Raw genomic sequence first — 20,063 nt, 5'->3', positions numbered from 1 at the left:
TGTGGTTGAATCACAGTGCAAAATACCTTTATCTCCAATCACTATACATAATAATTCCTCACATTTACTGCAGCTTTGACTCTCAGTCCATCTCAGGTTCTCTTACTACACCCCACATCCCTTTTTTTAGTCAATCTTTATCTTTCAAAAAGCTGACAATGAGGTTAGGTAGGGTAGGGAATGTCGGCGTTAGGTTCTAAGAATGGAATAAAGATTCCTATTTGTTCACTAGTTGGTGATAAAAAAAACAACTAAAATTTCAATGCTTTCTAAGACCTAATCAAAACAATTTATTCAAGGAAAGAAAACATATCAAAATGATTTTGTCAAAATAGCCACATAAAACAGGTTTGTGTGTGTTTTATGTTTATACCCCTGGATGATAACCTAGCTCTGTTCCATATGTGTTTTCCAAATAGAAGCAATTGTTCAGGCAATAAATATCAGGTGGATATAAACAAAGAAGAGGGAAGGACTGAGTTGATGCTGCTGTGTATGACATGCTTATATTTAGTAGCGTCTATCTTAGGCAATAAGGCATGCATTCTCCTTGACTGAGATCTGTGTTTCTGTTTTCCTGTATGCAATGTTAATCTGTGAAGACCAAGCAAAAAGGGAAGAAGAGATGGCTAACTTGGCAGAACAAACTAAAGTGATGACTTTTAAGCTTTCCAATGGTGAAAGAGTAAAAGAGTGGGAAGCCAGCACAATGAAGTAGTACAACAAAATAACAGAGATGGCCTTAAGAAACACTCAGTTTGCTTACAAACCTTTTTGTCCCCAAATAGGAGCATAGTTGGGGAGGGTGGTATGTATGAAAATCTATCAACTGTTTCCTATCAAACTAATTTTTAATATCATTAATGCACAGAAAGCTTTAGTAAAATAGTGAATAATGATAACTTGACATGAGATAGAAACATTTAAACGGAAAGGTAGCCCAGTTATGGTACCCACTCTACCTCTTAGGACTGCTGTCCGTTTGGTGTGAGGATAGTTGAAGGGACTTTTCTTCTATTTCTCATAAAGATAGATATGGCTCAATTTACAGTGAGAAAAATATCGATAGCACTCACAAACTGCCAAGAAATCTTTTATATGAGATGGGTTTGGGTGCATGGGCATAAATTCTACACATTAGAAATATTGATTGATAGTCCTCATTATTGGTTCTTCAGTTTGGCCAGCCATAACCTATTATTCACCTGGCATCTTGTGTTTATAGAAAATAGAGAGAAGGAGGCAGATAGTGAGAGAGGGAGAAGGAGGGGGGGGGGAGAGAGAGAGAGAGAGAGAGAGAGAGAGAGAGAGAGAGAGAGAGAGAGAGAAAGCCAGACAGGCAGAGACGGTTAAGAGATACATCACATGCACTCATAATTTCATTTTGTTGGCATTTCTTTCTTTCTAGGAAAAAACAGTTAATGCGGCAATCCCTACTTTGGGCTCTTTTCAATATATGAAATGTGGTTAACAATAATAAGATTAAAAATAAAGATATAAGCAAGGCAATATCTTATAGATAATACACTCTGCTTTGTTTTTTCTTATGATCTCAATATATTCCCAAATAATGGCATTTGAAGAAATTGTGTCTCTGATTAAGGTGAGGGTATTTAGCTGAAGAAGCAGGTAGTAATGGAAACCTGGGACTTTAAAGAAAATTTTGAGTCCAAGTTTTAGAATAAGCAGATGCAGGAAAAACAGAATGATTATTTATTAACATAATAATGATTCTCATGTTAATTAGAATGGCTGGGAACCTCATGGCCAGGACTCTCATCATTATAAACAAGTAATTTCGAAGAATTATTATCTATTTTTCCTGCCATGTTAATTATTCATTGGGGTTAGTTTTATTTTTTAATTTTTTTAATTAAAATTTTAAAAAATGTTTTTTTTTTTTTATTTTTGAGAGAAAGAGAGACAGAGTGTGAGCAAGAGAGGGACAGAGAGACAGAGGAAGACACAGAATCCAAAGCAGGGTCCAGGCTCCAAGCTGTCAGCACAGAGCTGGACCCAGGGCTCAAGCCACAAGCCCCAAGATCATGACCTGAGCTGAAGCTGGATGTCCAACAGACTGAGCCACCCAGGCACCCTCGGGTTAGTTTTCTAATATAAAAAATGCAACTGACTTTCTTTTTTAAAAAAGTTCTGTCTTTCATTTTTTTCTTTTCTTGACTTATTAAAATTAAAATGTTTTGTATAGGGTTACAGATTGGAATTATGAGTTTATATGCAAAAGATCCAGATTGTCAGGGCAGAAGCAGCATGAACAGACATATATGTATTTGGATAGACTTACCCTGTCTGTATTAGAGCTGAGATGGCTCAAATCTGTACTGTATTTGTGTGTGTGTGTGTGTATCACACTGATATGTTATTCTAGCATCTATTTCTGGGTCCACTATTTGTATGCCACATGTTAATCAAATGTGTACATGTTCATAACATTCTTTGTCAACAAAAATTTTAAGCAGAGGTCAAAACAACAATTAAAACTTAGGAGTTTATTTCAGAAGGCAGTATGTTTCTATGAATACTTATACAATACTTACTAATATTAGAGCTTTAACCATTGGCCCCATAAAATTATCAAGGAAAAACATATTCAATTCTACAAAGAGAGAAATCAACTAAATCTACTTATGTCAGAACAGTGAGAAAAGCTATATTCCTAAAACAGAATTCATTGTATTCTGAGCATCTATAGTTTTTCTTGAACTTCTTTATATTATTTTGATATTTTGATATTTTTAGTGAGCACAAAAAAACCCCAAAAGAACTCTATAAAATAGTCCCTCAACTTCTCAGTTGATAATAGTTTGTTCACCAGTATTTACTATTAATCACGTTTCTACAGTTGTATATAGGAATAATTTGGAGAAGGAAGATAACTTTGTATTTGATAAAAAATACTGCATGAGCTTTCTTGGATTACAGATAAGCAAAATTTTCTCAGTCTTAAGAAGACTGATTTCAGTAATGCTTTTGCCAACATATCATGTAGTATCTTTTCAGAGACAATGAAGAAAGGTGATCTGAATGATTTTACTGGAAGTTAGATTGTAACTGGTTAAACCATAGTATCTATGGAGGTCCTGGGAATCAGTGGTAAGGGTTGAACACATGGATTTTACCTGCTATCTCAGTGGCTACATCCAATTCATTTGGGTATGAACATCTGAAAATTCCTGGAGAGGCTGGATCTCCCAGTAATAGCTATTAGTTATTTTTGGAATTTGCTCTTTGAAAAAGCTCACTGTCTGCATAAGGACCTCCTTTATCAGACAATACTTCACCATAAATACAGTTCAGATTCACAGGGATGAGTTTCCTGCACCTTTTGAGATCTTTAGTGTGTTTCTGACCCAATTTCATATCTCACCTCCATTCCCAGCCCCATGTTGATGCAGAATAACTATGATCTATGTCTTAAGATCCCTAAATTTAAAAAAAATGTTGTGCATTAGTTTACAGTATTATAGTATTATTATAATTTTGAAATACATTGAAAATAAAATCAGATGCAATGAGAGATGTGGAAGAAAAGGAGAAAGGGGGAAATAAAGAGAAGGGAAAAAGAGAGTGAGGTAGAAAGGAAGGAGAAAGCGGAGTAAAACTGGAATAAATGAGTGAACAAAGGAACCAATGGATGAGGGGACATGGCCTGAGACCATACATATTTGTTGGGTTAAAGAAAGGGAGAGGGGCACCTGGGTGGCTCAGTCAGTTGAGCATCTGACTTTGACTCAGGTCATGATCTGGCGGTTTTTGAATTCGAGCCCCCCATCAGACTCACTGCTGTTAGTACAGAGCCTGCTTTGGATCCTTTGTCCCCCTCTCTCTGTTCCTCCCCCACTGCACTCTCTCAAAAATACATAAACATTAAAAAAAAAGAAAGGGAGAAAGAAACTAAGGTAGGAGGAAGAGAAACATAGCTAACCTTCTTTAACTGTTTTGTATGTAATAGTCACTGTACTAGGCAGTTCCACTTATTATACATGAAATTCGATCTTTACAGCTTCCTTGTAAGATAACTGTTTTCTATGTAATAGAACTGAGATTCTGTGCCTTGTCTGTCAGAATCTGAATCCCCGGATCTTTATATTAAAGAGCACATGAAGTGAGCTGTGCTCATTGTCAAAACTACACAGCAAGCCTTTTTTATCCTTAAACTTTCCCACTACCCTAACTAAATGATATGTAGCCATATGCTTGGTAATTAAAAGGCTGAAGGTTTCTCTCAACCATTTTAATCACCCTTATGTCATTTCTAGGTTGTAATTTGCATAATACTGGTTCAAAAAAATGAAGAATCTATGTGGTGTTTTAAACTATGCTAATATTTAATAGGGAGGCAGAGAAGACAACGACATTGATATGCAACTTTCCTTACTAGACAGATTTTCTGTCTAAAACAAGATGTGAAGAAATTACACATTGTGTGATCAGGAGAACAGTAGTGAAATTAAATCTCTCCTCTGGGAGAGAGTCAGCTTCAGCCACTGTAAACCTGCCTTTGAGACGAACACAATGCATGCTGCTATACTGTTAGAGTACAGATTCCGGAAAGACAAAATAGTTAGTAATTTTGCTGTTAAAAACACCTGAAATACGTGATGGCGATTAAGAAGTGCACCTGTTGATGAGCACTGGGTATTGTATGGAAGTGTTGAATCACTATATTGTATACTGGAAACTAATATTACACTTTATGTTAACTGGAACTTAAATAAAACCTAAAACAAACCTGAAAATAAATCAAATTTACAAAATGTAGAAAATTCCATTTTAGGTTATTAAATGTGCTTACATCATTTAGATGAGTTTCATGCTGGGAAAATTAACAATGGATCTCATACACACAAAGACATACACCCTTACATCCAAATTATTATGTTTGCAAATGTTAATGAGGAGGAAACAAGTAAAATGTATGTAAGCAATAAAATGGGAATTTAAAAGGGGAGGGGGAAGGTGTTGATTTAAATAACTTTGCTGAGTATAATCTGTAAGAGTACAAAGTAGAAGGAACTACATATAGGAACTGTACTCTAGTTGATAAAGCTGATTTCCAAAGGGGCATGGGATTACAATTTTGATACTATTATACATGCATATAGGATTGAATAATTAAATAAATGGAGCCAGATTTCTCACTTTTGTAATGAGAATTTACAGATAAGGGGAGGTGGGTGAAATAATCCATGCGGTAATGGATTAGAGCTAGAGATGTCAATATGAACTCATGGTTAGATTAGTATGGAGACAGATAGTTACATATAGACCTATGTATAGATGCTTGCATATACCTGGGTAGCCTACATATGTACATGTGTTTCAGTCAGCTGAGGGGCTTAAAAATGATACCCCATTAACAATGAGCATACTCATCCGTATCTTGGTTTCCTAATACCATTCTCAAATAAGAAAACAACAACAAAACAAACAAACAATAAAAAGGGACATTATCAAGATGTTTGATTCCAGGACTGGGGCAGAAAATATATAAGATGAAGCTGGAATATTTTGTTGTGCCAGAAATAAAAGAAATGCTCAAAAAATTTGAAGACAATTTGTTAAAGGGACACTGGGACCAACTAAAAGAGTTCCCAAAGGTGAAAGATGGAAAAATTTGATCAAAATAAGTCAAGTTGTTTTGAACTATAATCCAAAATTAAATTCCTGAGTCCAGTAATTTTTAATAAATTAATAAATGGAGAGGAGCAGACAAATCTCCCATGCAGAAGAATTCCAAATACTTTATGTAGATGCCCTGCGCTCAAAAGGGGGAGTATGACTCCCATTCCTTAAGTATGTGCTGTACAACTGTAGCAAAAGTAGTAAGGATTCCTGGGATTTAGGGGAGAGAGGAAGCAAAGTAACCTGCATTCCATCAATATAGAAGAAAAATAACTGGAATGATTCTAAGAAGTAGATTCTACTCCCTGAGTTTCTACAACAAAAACTATCAATTTCTGGGGCACCTGGGTGGTTCAGCCGGTTAAGCGACTGACTGGCTCAGGTCATGATCTCGCAGTTTGTGAGTTCCAGTCCTGTGTTGGGCTCTGTGCTAATAGCTCTGAGCCTGGAGCCTGATTTGGATTCTGGGTCTCCTCCTCTCTCTGCCCCTCCCATGCTCATGCTCTGTCTCTCTCTGTCTCTCAATAATAAACGTTAAAAACTTCTTTAAAAACTATCAATTTCTACTGTACATGTATCGTCTTCTAAAAGGGACATTGTAATGCACCTTACCTATGCCGCAACAACTTGAGGTTGAGAAATTGTTTACAAAACATGTATTGACGTTTCATAAGAAATATGCAAATAAATATCTGTCTTCTTTCTTTTTTTAAAAAAGAAACTAACACTTTGTGGTTTTTTAGTGGTTATTAATTTTGAGAGAGAGAGCAAGGGAGGGGCAGAGAGACAGGGAGAGAGAGAATCTCAAGCAGGCTCTGGCTTTCAGCTCAGAGCCTGACGTGGGGCTCAATCCCATGAACTGTGAGATCATGATCTGAGCTGAAATCATGAGTTGTATGCTCAACCAAATGAGCCACGTGGGCACCCCCTCTCTCTTTGATCTTCAGCCTATTTCCTCTTCTACATCTATCACAATCATTCTTGAAGACTACTAAAATTGGTAATCCATTGATCTCACTGCTTTTGTGGTAGTCTTCCTGTCAAAGTCAATAATGTTCTCTGTATTACTGAACACTGTCAAGACTTAAATTTCCTTTTTATCTATCTGCCTAATTGAACACAGCTGATCACCCACTACTTCTTGAAGCATATTTTTCCTGTGGCTTTGAAATTCTCCTGACTTTTCTCCTACTTAGTTTTTTAGTCAGTCTCCTTCACTGGTTCTTCCTGATTTCTTTAATCTGAAACACTGTTGTGTTACAAAGTTCAGAGGCAGTCTCCCATGACCTTTTCCTTCTCAATCTACACTTGGTCATTTGCTGAGTTTATTCACCCTTCTACCTTTAAACATCATCTTTAAGATAATGATTCTCAAACTTGTATCTATAACCACATCATCTTTCCTGAACTTTGTTTTATGTGTCTAATGAGTACTCAGTACATCCACTTGGATGTCTAATTGGCATCCCAGAGCTCATCTCTCTAAATGATATCCACTTATATGTCTTATCCACTGTAAATCAACTTTATCTCAAACTTTCCTCAACTCATTAAGTGGTACTCTTTCTTTCCATTTTCTCAGACTTTGGAGTCATCCTTGACATCTTTCTTTATCTTACATCCCACATCTAATCCATCAATAAATCCTGTTAGTGCTACTTTCTGATCATAACCAGAATCCTGTAACATTTTACCTTCTCAAACAAACCACCTTCATCTTTTACCTGGATGTTGACAAAGGCTTCTCATGGTATTTGTCCTTCCATTCTTTCCCCTAAACATGGTATTCTCCATAGAACACTGGTTGATCCTTAAAAAATGTAAGTCATAGGTCCGCGATGTATGATTACGCAGATTGTGCTGTGTGCAGCTGGAAAGAACACCATTCTCATATCACTTGTGGACTTTTACACCTATTATGACAATGCTATCACAGACAGTGAAAGGTCTGGAGAAAATAATGTCTCTTTTTTAATGACTGACACAACAGAGGCATCTGAGCGAACAGTAGCCTGAGATCATTCACTGTTCAGCTATCAAACAATGGCTATCCAATCACTCAGGATAAAAGTCGAACAAGTTTTTATGTAACCTGGCCCCTTGCTACTTCTCTTTTATTATCCCCTATTCCTACCTAACTCAGTTTTTCTGAAAATTTTATCTAATAGGAATCACCTAGGGGGTTTGTCAAAATGTAGAATTGATTCAACAGGTCTAGGTAAAGACTTGGTTTCTGCGTTTCTAACAACCTCCCAGGTGATACTGATGGATGGTTCTAGTTTAGGGTCACTGTTTCAGCCAATCTGTCTCTGCTCATGCTGTATTTACTCATGCTTAAAGACATTTATACTTTTCTTGTATTTGAAATACTCTGTCTCTAAATATCCTCAAGATTTACTCTCTCACATACTTTTGGTCATTAGGTTTTTTTTCCCCCTCAATGACCCCTTCCCTATGTTGTTTAAATTCATATCCTCTCCCTTTCCACAATCACTTTTCATTGTTTTGGGTAGACAATCTTTTCTTTCTGGCTGCTTTTAACATGTTCTTTATTTGTACTATTTTACTACAATGTTATAGGTATGTATTTCTATTAAATTATCCTGCTTAGAATTTGTTGCAGTTCCTGAATCTAAGGATTGTTGTCTTTCATAAATTCTACAAAACCTCTTGGTCATTATCTATTAAATACTATTATCTTCTTGAACTATGTTAAGATGTATATTAATGTAGATCTTTTCACATAACCTTATACTCACCTCCATGTCTCTTCGTCTTTCCTTCACACTTTCTATTGGTTACCCTTTGCTGCCTTTTGGTTGACTTATCTAGTCTTTTCTTTACTTAGTTAATTATCTTTAGTTGTGGCTAATCTTAATATTTAACTATTAATTAAAAAGTGTGTGTGTGAGTGTGTGTGTGTGTGATTTCTAGAAGTTTGATTTGGCTTTTTAAAAAGTCTACCATTCATTTTTGGTAATGTCATTTATTTTTCAGCAAATTCTTAAAGTTATATTTTATTTCTTTAAAATATTTGATAATACAAATATTATGTAATAAGAAATACATTTACATTTAAATTGTAATTTTAAATTATATCAAAAAAATTTAATTCAAAAATTTTGTGAGTATGATTCTGCAGGCAGTTATTGTACTGACTAACTCACAAGGGTTTATTTCTTTAGGTGTTATGTTGTTTGTTTGTGGGGTCAGCACAGAGCCTGATGTGGGGCCAATGCAGGGCTCTAATCCACGAAGCTGCGAGATCATGACCTGAGCCAAAATCAAGAGTCAGACGTGTAACCAACTGAGCTACCCAGGCACCCCTGTCTGTTTGTTTTAAAGTGAGATTTCATTTGGTAAAAATTCTCCTGTAACTGTTCTTTGTCCCTCTGTGCAAGCATGCTTTGGGAGAGAATGTGCATTTGACTATTCCAGGCTCCTGGAAGAACTAACTAAACAATACTACTAATTTTGGTTTCAATGATAATGATGATGATAGCAGAAATGAAGACAGTTATTTTAGGACATAGACATAATGTAAATTCTGGATCAAGACTTTTTTATTTCAAGTTTTTATTTAAACTCTAGTTAGTTAATACATACGGTAAAATTTGTTTCAGTATAGAATTTAGAGATTCATCACTTACATATAACACCCAGGGCTTATCACATGGCTTGTTCCCATTTGTAAAATAGGGCCAACCCTTTCAATCCTCCTAACCAGAATTCTGGGTACTTACATGCAAGATAGTAAGCTAATCACTTTACCAGGATATTAATTTAATCCTCACAGTGACTCTACAAGGTAAGTAGGTGTTCTTATTTCCAGGTATGAATAAGCAACTGAAGCATAGGCAGTTTGATTCTGGGGATTAGTTGGCTGATAATAACTATCTCAGAGAGACATTGTGAAGATACACATATAATACTTAGGAAAGCAAGTGTCCCTGGAATGGAGTTGATGCTTGATGAACTTAAAGCTGGGCCTATGTTCTAAGATTAGGCTTTAGAAATTGAAACAGAAACCAAAGCTAAATCAAGAGAGAAGGAATAATAACCCCTAGCTCAGAGAGAGTAAATTGGCTCAACCTATGAGATAATATACCTGACATATGCTTGGTTGGCCTTCTTTGAAGATTTGCCAGAATTCAGAATAGGTTCTCTGCTTTCTTTTATTATAGAAACATGTACTGTGTTGGGCATATAGTAAATGTCTAATAAGTGTTTGTTACATTAACACACTATTGGGCCTCTTACTCATCTCCAGGCTTGATAAGCATGACTTTATTATTTTTTTTCTAGGTTTCTTATTTTTTTTATTAAAAATTTTTTTAATGTTTTGTTTATTTATTTATTTTTCAATATATGAAGTTTATTGTCAAATTGGTTTCCATACAACACCCAGTGCTCATCCCAAAAGGTGCCCTCCTCAATACCCATCACCCACCCTCCCCTCCCTCCCACCCCCATCAACCCTCAGTTTGTTCTAAGTTTTTAAGAGTCTCTTAGATAAGCATGACTTTAATACTGCAATACCATTGGTCTGAACTAGCAGCAGTTCATTTTTATGAATTGAAGGAGAGTTCCAGTTCTATTAAGTAGTTGTAGAATTACTACAGTGATATTTGGAAACATAAATATACTATGTATCTTCTTTGTACAACTAAAGTGAAAGTGTATTTTTCCTTTATATTATTTTATTTATTTTTCACAGAAGCCCCCTGAGTCATTAGTATGAGCTCACTGATTTTATTGATAAGAAAACTCAGGTATCAAAAAATTACATAACTAGCCCATGCCACATAGAAAATAAGATATGAAGTATAGATTTAAACCCAGATTTTATACTTTAGGAGGATTTTATCATAATGAGCATTCCTCCTAAGGGCAATTTTGTGGCTGTGTCTGACAGTTTTCCAATGTTGGAGATGAAAGCTTTTTTTTTATAATTAAAGTTACAATATAGATATAAGACATGGGCCAATATATATTATATTTTATACTTATTATATGTAACATACATATAATATAATTTATATAATTCAATGCATCTTATTAACCCCTGGAGAGGCTTCTATATGTTGTTTAGGTATGCAATTATTTCTTATCCAGCACCTTCTTTTCATATTCTTCCTGATCTGTTTACTATCAGAAATTTTTTACTCATTAATTTATTATCTGCCTCCCCTTCCCCATTACACCCATCATCATGCAAGAAAGTAAGTTTTAATTGAGCAGGATCCTGACTATTTTGTTCACTGCTTAATCTACACATAGAAAGCAACATTGAGCACATTGTAGGAGGTTAAAAATATTACTGCATGAAAGAATAAATGTCTTAAAATTGCTGAGAATAGTACAGAGAATAACTTTTTCAGTGGTCAAAGCAATGAGAGGGTGAAGACAGATGGATACAACTTGCTCTTTTCAGTTCATAAGGATGAATTTGACCACGTATATAAATAACCCAGAAAATTCAGAGAAAATCAAGATTCAGAACTTAATTCAACAAATCACAGAATATTAAATCTGGGAAAAGGCTTGCTTGAAGTTTAGAGGTAAGTTTAATAGGATATCAGGCAATGGCTCTGTAAAACTCACCTTTTTTAAAAATATAATTTATTGTCAAATTGGCTAACATACAGTGTATAAAGTATGCTCTTGGTTTTTGGGGTAGATTGCTATGGTTCATCACTTACATAGTGTTGGAAGCCCTAGCATCAGCAATCAGACAACAAAATGATATAAAAAGCATCAAAATTGGCAAAGAAGAAGTCAAACTTTCACTTTTCGCAGATGACATGATACCCTCTATGGAAAACCCAAAAGACTCCACCAAAAGACTGCTAGAACTGATCCATGAATTCAGTAAAGTCTCAGGGTATAAAATCAACGTATAGAAATTGGTTGCATTTTTATGCACCAATAATGAGGCAACAGAAAGAGAAATCAAAAAACTCTTCTTTCAGAGAGGCACTAACAGGCTGAAAATATGAAAAGATGCAAAACAAGTACAACATAATTATAAACTGTTCATTAAAGCTGGACCCTGGAGGATTGCTACTTAGTGTCACTTTTCTTACTTCAGTTTCATCTAATTTGCATACATGAAGGAGTGAGAATTACATTTTTAAACACATATTCTCAAATCTATTCTATGGATTCAAATTAAGCCAAAGGAGGTTCCTCTCACAGTTACAGTTTCTAGATAATCTGGCCCCTAACTCAGATCATGTAGATCAAGTTAACTTTTAACTGCCCCAACTGAACACATCAACCACAGTTCCCTATCTTTTAAATAAACAGGTAAACTGTTCAAATTAATGAAAAAGACAAGATAGAACATAAATGCCCTGCATCTCAACTGCAGCAGGATAATGATGCAAGCCCCCCACCTCTCTTGTTTTAAAAAAAATATAGCACTGCCCCCCTTGGAATTCAACATTTAGAACATAGGTAAGGGCTTGATGACATTAGCAGAGATAGAAGAAAATTCTGGGACTGTTTGCAGCCACTACCTTGGATGTACCAAGAGAGGAGAAACAAATGAAAGATATACTAAATAAAATGCAATTATGGCCATCAGAAGATGGCCATGTAATACTGAAAGCGGACAACTGAGAAAATTAACATAGACTGTTAAGATTATGGATCAAGAGATGAGAGTTTCACAGGTGATCATAAAATATATCATCAAAACTGTTATTTCTCTGAGTGAAAAGGGGTGTTATTAATCATTACTTTGGAATTGCAAGAACAGAAACCACTTCTGTGTCTGCTGGGGGTATGAACTTGCTTGCTAGGGTGAAGGACATCATGCACGCTAAGTTGGAACCATTGCCTACAGAAGAAAAAACCCAAGATTCTTATGGAATTGTTGATATGACGATTTTTGCAAATATTATTTCCTGATATTTATTTATATGGGATCATTAATATTGTTTCAATATACATATTCAGGGATCAGAATAAGGTTTACAGTTTCTTCTGGCCTAGCTTGGGTGTACAAAGCATGACTAAATATACAGCCCTTATTCTATTGATTCACTGGAAGAGAGAAGAGCTTCAATGTTCAAAAAGCCCAATTCTGGAATCTAAGCTATTTTCAGATGGAAGAGATACTTATTTATAACAGATACAAATAAAACATCCATAAAAAAATCAGTATCATGTGGGAGACAATCTACTCAAGATGAAAGAAGTCCTCAAATAACTTCATAGAACTTTCCTATGTCTTATTTCTTTTGCAGGATAATTCACATTTCAAATTTCCTCCTGTAGGTCAAGTTTGAATTTTAAACAAAATCCAAAAAGTACATAAGTCAATTCCCCCCAGGTCTATATATATTAGTTCCTAGGTGGCTTGCAAAATGGTACCATGGGGTATTATGGCATCTAAAAGTCCTATATTGGGAGCATATCCAAAATTTCAGAGTCACAGCATTAACTCTGAACTTTCAATTTTCTTTCTGATGTTTCTACAGTGGACATATAAACCTTTTAAAGATGGAAAATGATAAGATATGGAAATAACTATATAGAGACAACAATGTAAGAAGATGTGTCATATATCATATTATTCAGGTTAAACAGAGGGACATTCTACCATGAGTTAGGAGAACATCAAAAAAGAGAATTTGGGGGCCACCTGGGTGGCTCAGTCCATTAAGCATCTGACTTTGGCTCAGGCCACAATCTCTCGGTCTGTTGGTTGGAGCCCCTTGTTGGGCTCTGTGCGGACATCTCAGAGCCCGGAGCCTATTTCGAATTCTGTTTCTCCCTCTCTCTCTGTGCCCCTCCCCTGCTTGTGCTCTCTCTCTGTCTCTCAAAAATAAATAAACATAAAAAAAAGAGAGATTTTTGTCACATACCTAAACTCAGTCACATTGGTGGCTGACATTATTACAATAACATTATTATTATCATATTATTATTATTATTATTATTATTATTATTACTACTACTACTACTACTATTATTTTTATAAGATTATTATCACCAACCTCACATCCTGGGTATTTATTCATTGATTCATGAAAACTGATTCTAAATATTGTTAAGAACTTCTGTATCCAACAGTATGCTAGGTATTTGAGGATGCTTAAATAAAAGACACAGCTCACCACCTAGTCATGATATGGTAAGTAAACAATGAGAAAGATGGAACTTAGTTTCTCTGGCAATGTGAGTAAAAGTAAGGCAAGAGATACCATATGTTTTCACTCTTACGTGGATCCTGAGAAACTTAACAGAAACCCATGGGGGAGGGGAAGAAAAAAAAAAGAGGTTAGAGTGGGAGAAAGCCAAAGCATAAGAGACTCTTAAAAACTGAGAAGAAACTGAGGGTTGATGGGGGGTGGGAGGGAGGGAAGGGTGGGTGATGGGTATTGAGGAGGGCACCTTTTGGGATGAGCACTGGGTGTTGCATGGAAACCAATTTGACAATAAATTTCATATATTGAAAAAAATAAAGTAAGGCAAGAGGCAGGGGATCTATGGTAAATTTTTTTATTTTGTTTACACTGTTTCTCAGTTTGTTCCTGTCACCAACTTTTACCCTCTCCTCCTGATCTGTTTCGTCCAGAAAACATTAAAAGTTTATATAACAGTTAATACTACTGGTCCCCAGTTTAATGTACTTCACAACACAAATTTCTCTAGAAATATCCCTTTAAAATACATTAATTTCCTCATTTCCTTCCTTCCTTCCTTCCACTAGTTAGATTAAGAATTTCTTTGTAATGCAAGTAAATACATGCAGGGGCACCTGGGCTCAGTCGGTTGAGTTACTACTTAAGCTCAGGGCAGATCTCACAGTTCTTGAGTTCTAGCGTGCTTCTCAGAGCAGTCTGCTGAGGATCCTCCAGAGCCCCTCTCTCTCTGCCCGTCCCCTGCTCATGCTCTCTCTCTCTCTCAAAAATAAATAAATTTTTAAAAAATACATGTATAAGGTTTTATGGGATTGAGAAACTGGGCAGGGTTATATTTTAAGGAAGGTAAGAAGATAGAATAGTGACAGAAGTTAGGGGCAAGAGGTCCAACCAAAAGATACTGCCCTGGATGGGAATCTTCAGTGCAGTCCTGAGGAAATGGTTTTCTGGCACTGGGAGAGGATTATGGAACAGGAGGAGAGTTCAAGAATGGAAGCCAAGATCACTGAATCAGGAGACCCTACTATAGGATAAATGCTTTACCAGGAATACTTAATTTTAGTCTCAAAATTTGAAGGATAGTATTGAAACTGTTTTGCAGCTAATAAAAATCATGGAACTGAATCATGAAATTGTCCAAGTGGTAAGTGATGGAGGTAGTAGTCAATCTCAACCCTCTGCAAAGCTTTATTCAGCGTGCAACCAACCCTACTCATGTTCAATATCACATACATAGGAATTCTAGTACCTAGATCATTCCATGTATTTGTGCTTTGGCTCAACCACTGGTAATAACTACATCTATATATTCTTATTCTTGCGTTTATTCTCCATAGAACTAGAAAGGTCTCTAAGAGTCCACAGTAAGAGAGTAATCAATACACAGAGTTTCACGTATTTGAGCCCTGCCTTGAGAACTTACAGGCTTACATTGATAAAATATTTGAATAATATAGAACTCTTCCTTTCAGCACCCCCCCCCCCCAACTCTGAGTTACCTTTCAATTCTCAGATACTGTCTCCTTTGGTAAAATTTTGATAAATATTATTACTTTTACCCAATTCTGATGGAGTTAATTGAATCTCGTGTGAACTACACCTGTATGTACATATATTGCTGAATGTACTGCTCTTCTTTTGCATTTATTTTTCCTCATAAGATATGACACTCTTTTGGAAAATATCTATGGTTCTGAAGAGTTTCCAAGTGGCATTTCTGTGGAGTAATACCTCTGCCATTCCTAGAGGAGGACTGTGTTTTTATTATTAAATCATAGTAAAAAGTAAAGGTAACTGCATTTATTTTATGTCTTGGAAAAAAAATTTAAAAGTTACCAACTTTATGTTCTATATATTATAATTTTTATTTTAATCTATGATATACAGTTGCATTCTGGCATTAGTGTATTAGCAGTTACTTGAGTTTGAATCATATTTCTGACAGCACCTCTCTATGTGGGTTTAAGAAAAGCATTCAATTCTTCTGATCATCAGAAGAATATAAAATATGGATAACAATACTACTTTTAAAGTAATAAATATAAAGTAATAGTGTCTGGAAGGAAAGAAATTATGAGTAAATTGGCTGTTAGCATTTCCATAGTTCTAGAACGTAATAATAGTATCTGGCATATGCTCAAATAAAATAAAAATGTTTGAATTGCCCATACAAGTTGTCAGGATCAAATAATATAAGATATATTTAGTATAGCAAAATATGCAAAGTTAAGGAATTCGAGTCATTTTCAACTCACTTAGCCTTTGTTTTTCTCACCTATAATCCAGAATCTCCTGATACATGTCAAATCCATGTTTGGGTTCCTCCTGATTCCAAAGACTGTGAAAAAATATGGAAAGTTAATAACTCCACTGAAAATTTGCTATGTTATTTTATAAAGTTGGACCATAGGATGATGTACCAATGGATTATAAGTTTCAAGAAAAGATTTAGAGGACTTTTTAACCCATGCTTCTAAACATTACCCTGATGGAATCCACTCTCCACCATCATGTTATTTATTCTATCTTCATTCACATAGCTTGAGAAAAAGATATTAAGAAAGAAAATGTGCTGGAGTCATGTTGTGCACATCTCATACTCTCATCAATTAATAGTAAAAGATGCATAAGACTAATTTTGAGCTATCAGGAATCAAGTGAGCGAGGGGAGCAATAAACCTACTTGAAATCAATGTTTTATTTAATGAGGCCCCCTGGGTTAATATCAGAAGCAAGTCATGTCTTTCTGCAAAGATTAATCTCATCCAGCAGTTTACTCAGGTGTTAACTCCAGTTGAAAGCAGTTTGGGGAGTTCTAATAATCCTAGGAATGAAGACTGAAGAGGGATGTTGATAAACTTTGCAATCAGTAATAATTATGAATACATAACGGTAAAAATGTTTATACCTCCAGCTCTTTGCTCCTATCAATATTAGGGTTAAGTATAGTTGAGAAATTAGCAAGAGTTAACATAAGTCCAAAGTTCACACACACAAAAAAGAAATATTAAAAAGCTATAGGAACCCCAACAGTATAGGACTGGCATAAAAAACCGACCCATAGATCAATGGAACAGAACAGAAAGCCCAGAATAAATTCACACATATACAGTCAACTAATTTTTGACAAAGGTGCCAAGAATACACAATTGGTGAAGGATAGTCTCTTCAATAAATGGTGCTGGGGAAAATGGATATGCACATGTAAAAGAATGAAACTAGATCCCTATCTTACACTATTCACAAAAATGAACTAAAAATGGACTTAAGACTTAAATGTAAGACCTGGAACTGTAAAACTCCTAAAAGAAAACATAGGAAACAATTCTTGCCATTCACCTTAGCGATGAGTTTTTGGATATGACACCAAAGGAACAGGCAACAAAGGTAAAAATAAACAAATGGGACTACATCAAACTAAAACATTTCTGCACAGCAAACAATCCACAGCAAGAAAAGGCAACCTATGGAATTGTAGGAAATATTTGTACATCATATGTCAGATAAGGGTTAATATCTAAAAATATAAAAGGAACTCTTAGAATTCAATAGCAAAAACCAGATAACCCAATTAAAAATGGTCAAGGACCTGAATGGACACTCTTCCAAAGAAGACATACAAGTGGCCAGCAAGTATAGGAAAAGATGTTTAATATCACTCGTCATCAGAAAAATGCAAATCAAAACCACAATGACATATTGCCCCATACTTGTTAAAATGTCTATTATCAAAAAGCAAGAAATAAATGCTGGTAAGAATGTAGAGAGCAGAGAATCCCTGCACAATGCTGCCACCAATGTAAACTGGCACAGCCCTTATGGGCAACAGTACGAATTTTCCTCAGAAAATTAAGAATAGAACTACCATATGATCCAAAATCCCACTTCTGGGTATATATCCAAAAGAAACACAATTATCTCATCATCTGAAAGATATATCAGTACTTCCATGTTCTTTGCAGCATTAACCATAATAGCCAAGATATTGAAACAAGTGCCCATGGCGGGGGCACTTGGGTGGCTCAGTCGGTTAAGCCTCTGACTCCTGGTTTCAGCTTAGGTCATCTCACAGTTTGTGGGTTCAAGACCCTCATTCAAAACCCCACTTGGGATTTTCTCTCTCCTTCTCTCTCTGCCCCTCCCCCACTTGTTCTGTCTCTCTTGAAATGAATAAACTTTAAAAAATTGAAACAAGTGCCCATGGGCACATAAATGGATAAAGAAAATTGGGAGATAATATATATATATATATATATATATATATATATATATATATATATATATATATATAATGGAATATTGTTCAGCCACAAAAAAGAGGCAAACGTTATTATTGGTGACAACATGGAGGAAACTGAAGGACATTACACTAAAAGAAATAAGCCAGAAGGAGAAAGACAAACACTATATGCTATCATTTATATGTGGGATCTAAAAACAGACAGACAAACAAAACTCACAGAAACAGAGTAGAATTGTGGTTGCCACAGGCTAGAAGGTGGGATAAATGGGGGAAAACTCGTCAAATGGTATAAATTTTCAATGAGAAGATGAATAAGTTCTGGGGATCTAATGTACATTTAATAATTACGTGTTGTATACTTGAGATTTGCTAAGAGAGTAGATCATAAGTGTGCTCTCATCTCATGAGTTACAGAAAGGTAACTATATGAGGTGATTCATGTGTGAATTAACTTGATTGAGGTAAATATTTCATAATATGTATATCAAAACATCATGTGGTACACTATAAGCAGTTTGTAACTTTATCAGCCAATTATACCTCAATAAAACTGTGAAAGGAAAGAAAAAAATGAAAAATTCATAAAACACATGATATTCCATTTTCTATTGAAATATTAGCACATGTACATACTAAGAACATCAAAGCAGAAAAAATTCATGTAATAAAAATCAGACATCTTCCACACGTTTTATAAAGTTATATAATAACTTTCTACATAAAATATTCTTATATCTTCTATAAATAAATGTATGTAAAGATATATATATATATATGTATATACATATAGAGAGATAAATATAAAGATAAATATACATATGTAGAGAGATACAGATATAAAGATACAGGTTTTAATATATATAACTTTATACAATTTAAAATATAAAATTTGGCTTTGTCTATTTAGCCTTCATATTCTGTGAATGTGTCAGAAATGTACTTAACCAGATGCCAAGTAGTACACATTTGGGTGTTTCTCAAGCTTTTCTTAAATTATATTGACTTCTTTTTAACATTGATTGTCTTATCTTTATTGCTCTCTGAATAGGATGGACATAATATTCTCCAGATGACAATTTACACTTGTTTATTTATTTTTGAGAGAGAGAGAGACAAAGCGCAAACAGGGGAGAGGTAGAGAGACAGGGAGACACAGAATCTGAAGCAGGCTCCAGGCTCTGAGCTGTCAGCACAGAGCCCAATGTGGGGCTCGAACCCACGAACCATGAGATCATGACCTGAGCCGAAGTCGGACACTCAACACATTGAGCCACCCAGGTGTCCCTAAAATTTACACTTTAGAATTTAATGACTGATAAGACCTAACATCAATGTTAGTTATAAAGTTTGGCTTTGGATAGAAGGGTGTATGTGTGTATGTGTTATTTACAAAACTGTATTGCTTGAATATTACAGCATGAACATCAACTCTACATTAAAACTCGGCTCCAGAAATCAGTCTTTATATACTAGTTGTGCCTTACATAGTGGATCAAATATTGGTCATAGTCTCTCAATGTCATTCTTATAGAAAATTTGATACCCAAAATGTTTACCCAAAAGAATATTTATTTTATATAAAAATATTTCACACCGAAATGAATTATTCTGTCACAAAAAATGTAGCAGAAACATGAAATAAGCTCTAGTTCGTGGTTATTTGAGAAGGCAGGCATAGGGAACAAAGAAATAAAAATATTTGTTCTTTTATATCATACAACTTATGATGTTTGGGAATAATTAGTTCTACAAACACAGAATTAAAATCAGATAGAATTAAACTACAGGTATGTTTATTATGAGAGAAGCAGCCATCATCTCATTAATCACTATAATTTTCTCAGCTAATCCAGTAGCCTAGATTTGTATTCATTTCATTTTGGTTCTACTCAGATAACTTCTATTCTGTCAGGTGCACAAATATATCCCAATTTTATTGAGCCCAGTATTGTGCAAACAGTAGTAAAAGTAGTAGGAAGTGTCTACCTAACAAAATTCTAGAAACATTCAAAACCCTACTGGTG

The sequence above is a fragment of the Panthera pardus genome, unplaced genomic scaffold (genome assembly GCF_024362965.1).
Source record: "Panthera pardus isolate Hobbes unplaced genomic scaffold, ASM2436296v1 HiC_scaffold_25, whole genome shotgun sequence".
Lineage (NCBI taxonomy): Eukaryota > Metazoa > Chordata > Mammalia > Carnivora > Felidae > Panthera > Panthera pardus.
Note: the sequence above shows the minus strand (reverse complement) of the source record.